This window comes from Hipposideros armiger, unplaced genomic scaffold (genome assembly GCF_001890085.2).
Source record: "Hipposideros armiger isolate ML-2016 unplaced genomic scaffold, ASM189008v1 scaffold_1349, whole genome shotgun sequence".
NCBI classification, from domain to species: Eukaryota; Metazoa; Chordata; class Mammalia; order Chiroptera; family Hipposideridae; genus Hipposideros; species Hipposideros armiger.
This window is the reverse complement of record NW_017732699.1, coordinates 19,444-33,217: the sequence shown is the minus strand read 5'-3', so window position 1 is coordinate 33,217 and position 13,774 is coordinate 19,444. Positions and strand designations below refer to the sequence as shown.

Sequence of the window (13,774 nt, the reverse complement as noted above, 5' to 3'; positions counted from 1 at the left end):
CGGTGTGAGCTGCCGGGAGCTGCTGGAAGCCGCTGTGAGCGGCCAACCAATGACCGGCGACTGATTGCTTCACCCAGGAAGAGCACAATGATCATACCAACATGGGCCACGGAAGCAACGTCCTCCACTAGACTGAAGAACAAAACAGCAATTTGTCTACCTGTCTGTTCCCCTCTCCCCAATTCCCCAATAAAATCTTTAAAAAAAAATAAATAAAGCTCAACATGCTTGCAGGAAAGGAACAGGTATTTCCACTGTGTGAGTATAAAACCAAAGTCATGAGAAAAATGAACTGTTTGCTCACCTCCGCCCTTAAGCCAGGAGTTCCGGGAGGTCGTGTTTGACTTTCCCCATGGTGGCTGTGGGGGAGAGAGGCGGGTGTCTGTGAGCTGCTGAGGAAGCTGCCTCCCCGGACTTCAGGCAGGGATGGGCAATGTTCGCTGACCCTCACAGGGTGGTCTTGATCCCCACCCCACCCTGGGCAGTGCAGAGTGCAGAGCCAGAGGACAGGCTCACGGCAGCAAAATGGCAAAGGATAAGCCAAATTCTCCTAAATTTGGGCACAGGGGTTCCCTTGGGAAGGGCAAAACTTGAAGGTTAACTCTTTGTGTGCCACCAACGTGCTGCACTCTTTTCCAGTCACTTTCCTTATTACTGGAACAATCTGCTGTCACTTCAAAGAAGCCAGCACACCAAACGCTCGTGCTTCATGCTCTACCCACCATACTCTACCCCCGTTTCCTCTGCCTGCCGTCCTTCCCTGGGGCTGTCACTAGACTTGCCTTTTCCTGTCACTTAGGTCTCAGTGTAAACATCGCCTCCTCAGGACCACAAGTCACTCTACCAAATCACCAGTTGTACTTTCGGCAGAGCCCATCTCGGTTGGACATTTCCTTGTTTTCATGCTCCTGTCTGTCTATGGCCTGTACCCCTCTGCCCCCATGCCCTCTACAAGAGCAGGGCCCTGCCTGCTTCTCCTCAGTGCCTACAACAGAGCCTGGCACACAGGGAGCACTCAATAAACTGAGTGAATGAACACAGAGGCAAAAAATAGTAAAAAAATTTATCCTTAATCCTGTCTATTTAGAGGCCACCAGAGTTACTACAGTAGGGGCCATTCTCCTAGCTCCTGTTCCCCTTTTGGTTTCAATCACTTAAGTTGAAAACAACTGCTGTACTCCACTTACTGTGTGCCCTACAAACAACTGTCTGAAGACAGGGACTGTCCATACCTGACACTTCATAAATGTTCACCACATGAATGAAGAGCTGCCAAAGCCTGAGCCCCACCGGGCAGCACACATGCCCCAGAGCAGAGACCACTGGATGCTCCTGACAGCCGGGGCTCAGGAGCAAAGCCAGGGCTAAATGGCTATTTCTTATTCTGACTACATGGGTCTACAACCCGTCTTTCCTGAGGCAAGTCAATGGGCTTTTCTGGGCCTCTATTTCTACACCTGTCAAATGGTGGTAACAACATCTACTTTTCAGGGTTGCTGTGAAGAGGTGCCTAGAGAAGGTCCAGGAAGTAATAGGTAGCCAAATATCTACTTCCTCTCCCTGGCTCCGTCAAGGTGAGTATGTCCATAAGGATGTTTCTCAGCATGTCCCTAGGACAACTCAAAAAGAACTTCCAAGGCAGGAGATGAAAGCCTATCGAAGCATTCCATGAGAAACTGCTGGGTGGAAATCGCCTCCCAGTTTGGCTGATAGGATCATCCAAGTATCTCTTTTCTGCCCATACATACAACCTGTTAAGCATGGTCACCAATTCCAGCTCGTCTCCTTTGCGGCTGACACTTCCAAGAAAAGTCTCAGATGTGCTAACTCTTTGATACTCGTAATTGTAATAGAATAGACTTAGAAGAGTAACAGAAAATAGAAGAGGCTCTCTAACTAGAAGCTAGCCAACCCTAACTGAGCCCTGATGATATGCCAGGCATGTTCTAAGAACTTCACATGAGTCTACTCACTGAGTCTCTGTGGCAACCCCAAAGGGAGTTATTATTGCCCTCATCTGACAGAGGAGGAAGCTGAGGCACAGAGAAGTTAAGTAACTGGCCCAAGCTACACCGCCATTAAGTGGTAGGACCAGAAGTCTAGCGTTTGGTTCCATTCTCTTAATCACTGTTTCTTATTCTGTCTGGCTGTAGACAAATCCAGTGCTCAAAGTCATAAGAACCATGAATTTGTCCTTGCTGAATCTGCAGGCCCAGAAAGGCTCCTCTTGCCTAGATGTTTAAGAGGCCAGGAGGTGGCAGAGAAATGGTGCTTTCCTACTCCCTCCTTGTTCTGCTGGTCACAAGGATACCCTTTCCCCGCAGTTCACTAAGTCAAGTGAGCAGGGGCAAAGATGCCAGAGCTGACGGGCCTGATGGCTCACCCGCATGCAGATGCCGAGGCCTGGAGAGGCTCATTGCTGTACCAGGACCCGAGCCTGGCCTGCCAGCGCCTTCAGTGAGGCCAACAAAAGAAAAGCTTTAATGCTCTTCAAAGGAAGCTGCACCTGGAAATGTGTGACTCTACAGACCGGCAATGCGGTGAAATCAGTCAGGGTGGGAGTCTGAACTACCAGAGGCTCCAAAACTATTTTTTAAAATGTGTTCTTTAGAACTCACATCCTTAGAGATGACATCTCTCTGGATATAACCATGTCTTCTACTAAATCAGTCACATCGACTTAACAACCCAGGAAGCCTGCATGCCTTTGAAATAGCTGTCAGCATCTGAAGTACAGCTCAGGAAAGAAATGGGTCTTAGTGCTGAAAGGTAAAGTGCCTTTTTTTTTTTTTTTAAGATTTTTATTGGGGAATTGGGGGATGGGAACAGCGTTGGGGAATCGGGGGAAGGGGAACAGACAAGTTGCTGTCCTTTTGTTCTTCAGTCTAGTTGTGGAGGACATTGCTTCACTGGCCCAAGTTGGCACCATCATTGCGCTCTTCCCAGATGAGGCAGATCAGTCGCCGGCTTTTGGACGGCCGCTCAAGGCGGCTTGAGGGCCACTCAGGCTGGCTGCTGGCTACACACGGTCGCCCATGGCAATCCACTGCAGCAGGGGCTGCAGCCTACACTGTCGCTGGGAACTCATGGCAACCCAGCTCCAGGTTGAGCTGTTGTTCATCATCTTAGCTGTAGAGGGCAGTGTCACTGGCCCTCACATGTGGGATCCGAAACGGGGCCCTCTGGCGTCCCAAGCCAGTTCTTAACCATCGCGCCACTCGGCCGGCCCTAAAGTGCCTTTTTTGTACAGAATAGAAATATTATTTCCCCCCTTCCTCTTCCGCTGGAGACATTCCCAGTGTTTTATTTACTCTGCAATGATGACTGGCTATATTAGGAGGAAATGTCCCTTCTAACTCTTATATGTCAGAGTCTGCCCCAGAAAAGGCATGAGCCAGCCCTAATATCTCGCTGCTCCTCTCTTTTCTAAATTTTTATTATGTACTATTGGGTACATATATACAAAAAAAAAATAAGTGCAAACCACATGTGAGGTACAAATAAAATGCGTGCCTCTGACCCCACGGCCCCGCTAGGCCTGAGCATGACCACAGTGCCCACCTAGGGGGTCCTGCCCCTCCCCACCTTCTCCGCCCCAGGAAAACTGCTTAGGTCCTGGGGTCTCTGGTCCCTTGCTTTCTATAAAAGAAAATAACTTTATAAAAGTGTTTGTAAAACTAAACAATGTATGGTCTTCTGCGATTGCTTTTGTCACTCAATATTACATTTCTGAGATTCAGCCATGTTACTGTGTGTAGCTAACTGTGGTTCATCCCTTTTCACTGCTGTATAATAGTTGACACTGTTCATGTTTAACAATTTTCCCATTCATTGTCCTGTCAATGAACACCTGGACTATTTCCAATTTTTTGCTATTATAAATAGCACTGGTATGTATGTGAGTGTCTCCTGGGACACATGAGCCAAGATTTTCTGGAGTACATTCCTAGGAGTAGACTTGCTCATTCATAGGGTACACAAATGTTCTCTGTACTATATTTAAAGAATATTTTTGCTGCCCTGTTTTATAACATCATCTTATCATTACAGTGCCAGGACATATTAATGGTTTAGTTGATGCTAAATGTGACACTCGGTGTGTAAAGAACGATACCAGCAGGCACAAGGGTTTAGGGAAGCACAAGATGGGGCTTCCAGTCTGGAGTGGGGGAACAGCAACCCCACAAAGGGCATCAAAAGCAGATACCAAACTGGGTGCTCCAGGCAGCTCTCCATAATATCACAGCAGTGGGATGCCAAGTGCACCTGAGGCTGCGCCGGCGAAGCATGCAAGGGATCCGCAGTGTCTGAGGCTGGGCGGCCCCTCAGGCAGAGCACGGAGATGGCGAGCTGTGTGGGGTGTAGGGTCTCTGGGGACAGGAGCAGTCTCACTGAGGCTGCACCATAAGGGCCTCACTCGGCGCACTAAGAAAGCTGGACTGCCCAACTCTGGTTATTCACCTTCAGGATTTTTCCATATCCTCCAAATATCAATAACGGCTCGCACAGGGGGTTTACCATGTGCCAGGCACTGCCCTAGGAATTATGTCACTAAACTCTCATCAAAGTGTCACTATGATTTGCCTTGGCTTGGGGGGAGTGTCTCTTTGTTAATTTTTATTGAGATACAATTTACACAGCATAAAATTCACCATTTTCAAGTGTATAATTCACACTTACAATTTAGTATGTTCACAATGTTGTACAACTATCAGCACTATTGAATTCCAGGACATCTTCAACACCCCAAAAAGAAACCCTGTATCTGTGAGCAGTCACTACCCACGCCCCTCCCCCTAAGTCCCTGGTAACCAGAAATCTACTTTCTGTCTCTGGATTTGCCTATTCTGTATTCTGGACACTTTATATGCAATCATGCACTATGTGACCTCTTGTGTCTGGCTTATTTCTCTTGGCATATTTTAAAAGTTCATCCACGTTATGTTATGTATCAGTACTTCACTCCTTTTTATGGCTACATAATTTTCCATTGTACGGATACACCATATTTTATTTATCTATTTATTGGGTGGAGAACATCTGGGGGTTTCCATCATGGGGAGCGATTATGACTAATGCTGCTGTGAACATTTGTGTACAAGTTTTTACATGGACGTATGTTTTCAGCTCTCCCAAGTATATACTGAGGAGTGGAACTGCTGGGTTACATGATAACTATATTTAGCTTTCTGAGGAACTGCCAAAGTACTACTGCATTTTTAAGATAAAGAACTATTAAAATGAATAACATTCAACTGTGTACCATTTAAACTTATTTTAGGATATACTGCTGAAGGCAAAGCTTCTGAAGTTGGTTTCTGTTTTGCTAAGGAGAACTGACGCTGTTAGGACAGCATTTCTGAAATCCTGGTTAAGCAGTAACAGGGTGAGAGGACTGTGGGAAGACAGGAAGACCACTGAGAAGCCCAAAATGAAGGCAACAAGAGGAGACTAAGGCCTGAACCCAGGTGCAGCAGGGGAATGGGAAAAGGCAGGAGACAGACATAAACACAGAGCCAAGAGAACCAATCCTTTACAACCAGCTGTCAGGGTGGGGTGGGCTAAGTGGGGGTAGGAGTGGCCAGGAGCGCAGAGGCACCTTTAACAGAAAGTAAAAGTGGGGAGGGCGTGCAGGTGTCAGGAGCAGGAAAGAGGCGGTATAAGTAGTTTTATTTCAGACAGATGTGGCTGGAGACAGGCATGGAGAATGGAGACAGCCAAGTGGCAGACGGCACAGGGCTGGAAAGGGTAGCTGGGCCCAGCACGTTCCTCCTCTGGGAGAAGGTGGAAGAACCGGGGGCAGCAGGGAAGAATGGGCAAGAATGCCCGTCAGAGGGAGGCAAGTGGCCATCGCTGAAGTCCAGGGAGGGCCAGGAGGGGTGGTGGAGACACAGCCAACACCAGGAGGGGAGAGTGAAGAGCTTTCAGGGAATGATGTGAATCACAGGGACACAGAAGAGTCCAGAATGTGGCGAGAGGCACGCTCCCGGGTGCCACGCACAGCGGAGGGCAGGGGGCAGCTGGGGGAGCCATGCCTTCTCCTAGTGACAGCAGTGAACAGCGTAGATGCCCCTCACTTCTGCACACACACCAACTCCACCTCCAGTCTCAGGACAAAAGTGAACCCACCACCCCCAACTCCCCACCTGCCCCCCTTCCCCTTTCCTCCAAAGATCCTCTGCTGGAGGCCCCAGCACCTGCTACCCGCCTGGGCTTCCGGCTCTCCCTCCACCTCCCAACACCTCCGGACTGCAGGATCCTGGGGGACAGAGGCCCCGACTGTCTCCCACTGTTGCCTGCCTCCCAGGGCCTGGCAAGGTGCCTTGCACACACATCTGCCCCGGGGATAAATGACTCCCAGGGAGCCAAGTCCACCCCCCACCGGCTACAGGCACCCCCCATCTCTCTGCTCCTCTCCATCCCCTCACCAAACTTCCAAATCAAGGACCCACAAATGCTTTTAAGGAATATAAAACATGGCCGATCAATATTGCTGTAGTGTAAAAATAACAACTCAGTAGAGTGGGAAGATGGCTGCTCTCCCCACCACTTGTTAGTCGCTTGGATGAATCTGCTTCCTCCTCTGAGAAACAGGAATGACCCACAAGGCACACAAGATAGTGGGCATGAAGAAGCCGTGTGGACTGGAGGAAGGCCTGGACTTCTACGACAGGCTCCACATTTGCCCACCCGCTTCTGACTAGCCCTCTCCAGGCCCCGCTGGTCCCCTCACCACAAGAAAAGCAAAGCGGGAGCAAGCTGACAGGGGAGGGGGATTTCTGAGTCGATTTCACACTAAATTTCACAAGCAGAAACAGCTCTTTGCATACCATATAATTTTTTTGTTGTTGTTGTTTTGGTTTTTTTTTTGTTCTTCAATCTAGTTGTGGAGGACGTTGCTTCACTGGCCCAAGTTGGCACCATCATTGCGCTCTTCTCTGGCGAGGCAGATCAGTCGCCGGCTTCTGGACGGCCGCTCACTGCGGCTGCTGGCCGCTCACGCTGGCTGCTGGCTACATATGGTAGCCCATGGCAACTCACTGCCACAGGGACTGCAGCCCACGCCGTCGCCGGCGACTCACGGCAGCCCAGCTCCAGGTTGAGCTGTTGTTCAGCATCTTAGCTGTAGAGGGCAGTGTCACTGGCCCTCATATGTGGGATCCGAACCGGGGCCCTCTGGCATCCCAAGCGAGTTCTTAACCATCGCGCCACTCGGCCGGCCCCCATATAATTTTTTTTTTAATTCTTAAAAATTCTTAAAAGATTAGAATGCTGCCAGATGTCAGAACACAAAAACCAAAAATAAATTAAAGTTGTTACTTTCCTTTTGGTTTTATCGCCAATAGCCAAATGCTTTTGTTCAAATAATGTTTATATTGTCATTGTCCTGCTTTGTTTAGAAAAATAATAATAAAGGGCTGCAACTCCAGCACTGACGACTAAATGTATGTACAGATCTGCTCAGTGTCTCCAGTGCCCAGAAAACGCTCCAATGTAGAAATTCACCGTGCCAGAGGCCGAGAACTTTATTTGCCCGGGAATGTTCACCAAACACGTCAATGCCACCACCCCCCTTCTCAGCCACCCCGGGGAGAGCCAGGCTGGGAGAACAGGGCAGTCCTTCAGCACAGTTATGCTTCACAAGGAAAACATGAACCGAAGGCCTGGGCCAGGCCAGGCCTGGTCATTCAGTGACCACAGGCTTGGCTGTTGCTGGTCGGATTCACCAAGGTGACAGGTGCCTACTGTGTGCTACAATTCTGCAAGGGAAGCATTTTACAGGTGAGAAGAGAGACGGTGAGTAACAAGGAGCAAGTCGCAGAGCTGGGGTGGGGTCTGTGTACCCTCTCCTGAGCCTCAGTGCCTCCGGTGAAAACTCAGGTGAGCCCAGTCCTAAAACAATTGAACATTACTTCCATGGGACTGCCCCTTTCCTCTCCAATATCATCACATGCTTCTAAACTGTTCCTTGAAAGATTCAAGGTCTTTCTACCAACCAGCTTTCAAGGTCGACCCATTAGTTCTAGGTAATTTCTCCCCTGGAATTCCCACCTTACTGATAAACACTTTCAGAGTGACCTATCCATACAGAATCTTTCTCCTGGGTCGCAGCCATGTCCATTTCTCCTCTTCGCTACAGTAATTACTTCTATTCACCAAATATTGGGTTGTCGGTAAAGTCATGACATATTTTTTCTATGTTTTTCATTGCAAAAATGCATCATGACTTTTCCGACAACCCAATATTGCCAGTTCACCTCTTTCTGGGCCTGTGACAAAATTGCATTTTCCCATCCCTCTGAAGTCAGCCATGACACTGGCCAGTAAAATGTGATAGAAGTGATGTGTGTCACTTTCTGTCAAACATTTTAATAGCCAATGTATAATTCTCCACATTCCTTTCCCAAGGCGGTGGTGATGATGGAAGCCTCTTGGCAACCCAGGAGAAAGGAACACATGTTTAAACACTAGCTTGTGCATCAATGTTCAGAGCAACATTACTTACAAAAGCCAAAAAGTGGAAATCACTCTGTCCATCCACAGATGAATGGGTAAGTAAAATGTGATGTATCCACACACTAGAATATTACTCAGCCTTAAAAAGGAATAAAGGATGGATATACGCTACAACATGGATGAACCTTGAAAACATTATGCTGAGTGAAAGAAGCCAGACACAACAGGTCACATATTATATGATTCCATTTCTATGAAATATCCAGAATAGGCAAATCCACAGGGATAAAAAGTAGATTGCTAGTTACCAGACGCTGGGGGATGAGGAGGAGGGGGAATGACTGCTTAATAGGTATAAGATTTATTTTTGAGGTGATGAAATGTTCTAAAATAAGATTAGGCTGCTGGGTGCGTTGCCCAACTCTAAATATACTAAAAAGTATTAAACTGTATATTTCAGAAGAGTGAAATTTATTGCATGGTACTTAAATTATACATCAATAAAGTTGTTAACAACAACCAAAAGAAGATGGCACCTCCTTCAGCCTGGGTCCATGAATGGTTCTGATGACCACGCACATGGGATATGCAGCATGAAGGAGAACCAAGCCTTTGCTGTGTTTGGGCCACTTTAACCTGAGGAGCTGGTTGTTTTCACAGCATCATGTAACCCATCCCGATACAGACTCAAACACATCCATGCTAGTTTATGTTCACGTGGAAAACCTGACTGTGGCCAATCAACTTAAAATCCTGGAAAAAAGCCGAGGTTAAAATCCTGGAAGAAAGCTGAGGTTGCGGTTCTGTCCCAACAGGAACCGGACTCTATCCCAAGGCTACAGTCTGAATCCTTAAACACAGGAGACTGTGTGTGAGGGTGGGGGGTGGGAGCGTAACTTAAATCTGACTAGATCAGAATAATTCCTTGCCTGAAAAAATATTTACAACTCATGACACAATGAACTAACCTTCCAAAACTACGAAGAGCTCACAGGAATTGAGAAATAAGCAACCAATAACCCCAAGAGAAAAATGGGAAAAGCAACAATCCATAGAAAAATAGAAATGGTCCTTAAACATATGACAACATGATCAGCTCATACTTCAGAAAATTACAAATTAAAACTATATACTGAGATACTCTTTACACCTGTCAGGTTGGCAAAAATCCAAACACACCGTCTGCCGGCGAGGCTGTGGGGAAGCAGGCACTCACACTCACACTCACAATCACACTCACTGGTGCGAGTACGAAATGGAGCCACCATGCGGAGGGCAACTTGGCAAAAATCTATGAAAACTACAAATGTGTTTCCCCTTTGATGTAGCCATGTCCCCAGGGATGCCACCCTACAGATCCACCTGCACAGGTGGGAAAGGGTGCAGAGGTCAGATTACTTCTTGCGGATATGTTAGGAAACTTGAAAACAATGCCTGAATGCCTTTGAATAGGGAATGGGATTTAAAACAAAAGGGACTTCTGTTCTTGCAAAACAAGGAACAACTTCTTACCCTGTTTCCCCCAAAATAAGACCTAGCCAGAAAATAAGCCATAGTGTGATTTTAGGTGCCAAAACATGGCACCTTGGCATACTGAATATTTTAAGCTGAAGGAGTTTGTGGAAAAGGCACCCTTCTCCCTGAAACAGGTCATGAAACCCTCATGTGAGGGGTGCGTGCCCTCCATATCCTGAAGGAATCATGCTAGGGCTTCTTCTCCGGCTGGGTCTCATTTTTGGGGAAACGCAGTAATGCTAATAGCTCAGAGACAGAATGCCAGCATGTCTCCACAGGCTGCGTGGAAAATCTCCAGGCTATTTTGATAAGTAAAAAAGTAAGGTGTGGGGCCAGCCAAGTGGCTCAGTTGGTTAAGAGCTCGCTCAAGAGTGCGAGCTCTGAGCAACAGCAGTTTGATTCTCGGCCCAAGCTGAGCTGCTGCCGAGCAGCCAACAGGTGGCAGGATGGCTCAGCTAAAAAAAAAAGCAAGGTGTTTCACAGTGTGCTGTCTTTTATTTAACAAAAGGAAGAGCTAAGAATAGAAATTTGTGTTTGCTTTATTTATATAAAAACCCTGGAAAGGGCCAGCCGAGTGGCTCAGTTGGTTACGAGCTCCCTCAAGAGTGTGAGCTCTCTGGGCCAGCAAAGTGGCACGTTGGTTAAGAGCTGGCTTGAGGTGCCAGCTCTGAGCAGCAGGGCCCTGGTTCGGATCCCACATGGGGCCAGTGACACTGCCCTCTACAGCTAAGATGGTGAACAACAGCTCAACCTGGAGCTGGGCTGCCATGAGTCGCTGGCGTAGGCTGCAGCCTCTGCTGCAGTGGGCTGCCGTGAGCTACCTTGTGTGGCCGTCCAGAGGCCAGCAACCGATCTACCTCACCCGGGAAGAGCGCAATGATAATACCAACATGGGCCAGTGAAACAACATCCCCCACAACTAGACTAAAGAACAAAACAACAGCAACTTGTCTATTCCCCCTCCCCCAGTTCCCCAATAAAAAAATCTTAAAAAAAAAAAGAAAAGAGTGTGAGCTCTGAGCAACAGCAGTTCAATTCCCAACCCGAGCTGAGCTGCCAACAGTTGGAAGGATGGCTCAGCTTAAAAAAAAAACCCTGGAAGACTAAACTATTAAAAGGGTTATCTTTTGGGCAGAAGTGGGGATGGGGCAGAGGAGGTCAGAGGTGAAGGGCAAGGTTTCTCCAAGCACACTTTAATATCTTTTCACTTTAGAACTGTGTGAATGTACCGACTATTCAAAAAGCATAACTTAAAAAAAAAAAGTTCCATCCTCATTAAAAAAATAAAAGTCACGTACGAGTTTGTCAAACGGGGCTCAGACACCAGTGTCACAGGCAGCACAGGTGTACCTGTCAGCCTAGCTCTCCCCTTCCTTCCTCCTGTTGATCTGGGTCAGGGCCCTCCACCAACAGCTGCAGGCACAGACCACAGGACAGTCCTGTGTCTGTCCCTTCCAAGCCCCTTGGACTTCACACCTGGAAGGCTACAAATGGCCTGTGGTGGCTTCCCCAGCCGTCCCCACCCCTACGTAACCCGCCATCCAGCTGGTTTGAGTCTGCACTGCCCACAGATGTGGGCACCGCGCCCCCGTCCCCCCATCAGCGCAACCCTGGGCAGGTCTGTCTCTGCAATCATCAGGGGAGGGGCAAGGAGGGGAAGAACAAGGAACTCTGAGTTGCCACCTGTACAGCAGCGGGGCAGGGGCACAGCACTGGGGATGCATGTCAATCAGACACAGCCCAGCTGCACAGCTCACATGGCACAGCCTACAGGGGTAGGAAAATCCACAGGATGAAACCCTACAATGGAAGCCTAAAGGGTACAGGCCAGGCATGTAGCGTGCGAGGGGACGGCTGAGGTGGGCGAGCAGCAGGCAAAACGCATTCCAGTAGCCAGTCCGGCAGGTGAAGAGAGATGAGGCCAAACAGGGATGGGCCATGGGTGCCAGTGACAGAGAACTTGGACTCTTCCTCCAGCCGCTGAGGGGTGAGGGAAGCTGAGATCTCAAACCCATCTGTAAAAGTGCTCTCATCCATCTCACTTCAGGCTGCCCTGGCCTCTCCCCGGGCCCCCAATCTCCTCAGCACACACTGGTCCAGCCCATCTGGCCTCCATGAAATCAGGGAACAGGCAAAGTGTGAAGAAGAAAGACAAAAGCTGTAACTGCAAAGGAAAGGCTTTGGCCTTCAAAGGGAGGACATTCGTTTGTCTGAAATTTCCCTCTGTGGTGCCTCAATGCTCAAAAGATGATCAAATCAACGAGGCACCACACTTATATTTAAGAAAAACAACAGCAAAACCATATATCCACATCACCTACTAAAAAGAGAGAATAAGGCTGACCGATTCCAAATTATATTCTCATAAGTCTCACAGGGCAGTTTTTTTAAGTCTTGGTTCTGAGAGCTTGATTCAGAAGCTAGTGTGTTAACAAATGAGTTTTTTATTTTAAAGAAGACAGCATTTATTTCCCTTTTCAAGTTTTAAACCAATTTTTTCTTTCAAATGAAAAAAATCCTTCATCGTAGCCTTTAAATTTCTATTGGAAGGATTTCTTAAATACCCACCAGTTGATAGTGTAAGGTGGCACATAAATACAAACATCCATTTGACAAGTCTGTACCAAGCTGTCCGTACCACCAGGCCCCACACCACTAGGCCCCGCACTGGACATTGCACACAGCAGGACCACTGCTCTTCCCAGCACCGCCATGCAAAGGAAAGCTCTGAGTCATCCCATGATGGTCACATTGGCCATGAAGACCCGTGGGTACTAAACAAACATCAAACAACTTAGAGAAAATCAACCAAAATACTAACAGCAACTACAATGACGAGGCTGTAGGCAAAGTTCTAGTTTGGTCCTTTTCACCTATATGACTTTTCTACATTTTCTTTGATGAACATTAAAACAGGCATCCTAAGCATTCTCCATTAGACAGTGCAGAAAAAGAACATCAGCCTGGAAATACTATATTGTACACAGTCTATTTTGGTGGAGCCAACTTTAACATCCTCTTTAGAAACTACTGATAATCAGATGGTGAAGAAAAAAGTAAGATTCTGTTCAAAGGCAAAAGAAATGAAAGTAATCTGGTTTGGGGTTTTTTTGTTTGTTTGGTTGGTTGGTTGGTTTTTTTGGTGGTGGGAGGGAATAATGGGTTTGGTTTGGTTTCTTTAAAGAAACATTTGTTTCTCCTTCTTCAAATGTGCCAATTTAAAGTCAGGTTACATAGTGATTTCTTGTGCTATTTGTCATTTTCTTCTGCCAATAAAATACATGCTTTTAAATCAAGAATGAATGTGTTTTCTTTCATAATTTCCTGTTTTTCTTTAGAGCAGGGAGAGTGCTTTTTAAAAGTGCAGGAGGGGGACGGCCGAGTGGCTCATTGGTTAGGAGTTGGCTTGGGATGCCAGGTCCAAGCAGCAGGGCCCCGGTTTGGATCCCACATTAGGGCCAGAGACGCTGCACCCTCCAAGTTAAGATGGTGAACAACAGCTCGACCTGGAGCTGGGCTGCCTTGAGTCACCGGCGACGGCACAGGCTGCAGTGGAGCTGCAGTGGGCTGCCATAAGCTACCGTGTGTGGCCGGCAGCCGGTGTGAGCTGCCAAGAGCCGCCGTGAGTGGCCGTCCAGTGACCGGTGACCCATCTGCATTACCTGGGAAGAGCGCAATGATAATACCAAACATGGGCCAGTGAAGCGACGTCCTCCATAACTAGACTGAAGAACAAAAAGGACAGCAACTTGTCTGTTCCGCTTCCCAGATTCCACAATGCTGTTCCCCTCCCCCAATGCCC

At 47.8% G+C, this 13,774-nt stretch overlaps 1 protein-coding gene across 1 annotated transcript in view; it reads right to left on the bottom strand.

Moving 5' to 3' along the window:
• The window catches only part of EPN2 (epsin 2), a 90,344-nt gene that overhangs the window by 61,582 nt on the left and 14,988 nt on the right, over window positions 1-13,774 (bottom strand). The gene's annotated exons all lie outside the window — the stretch shown is intronic.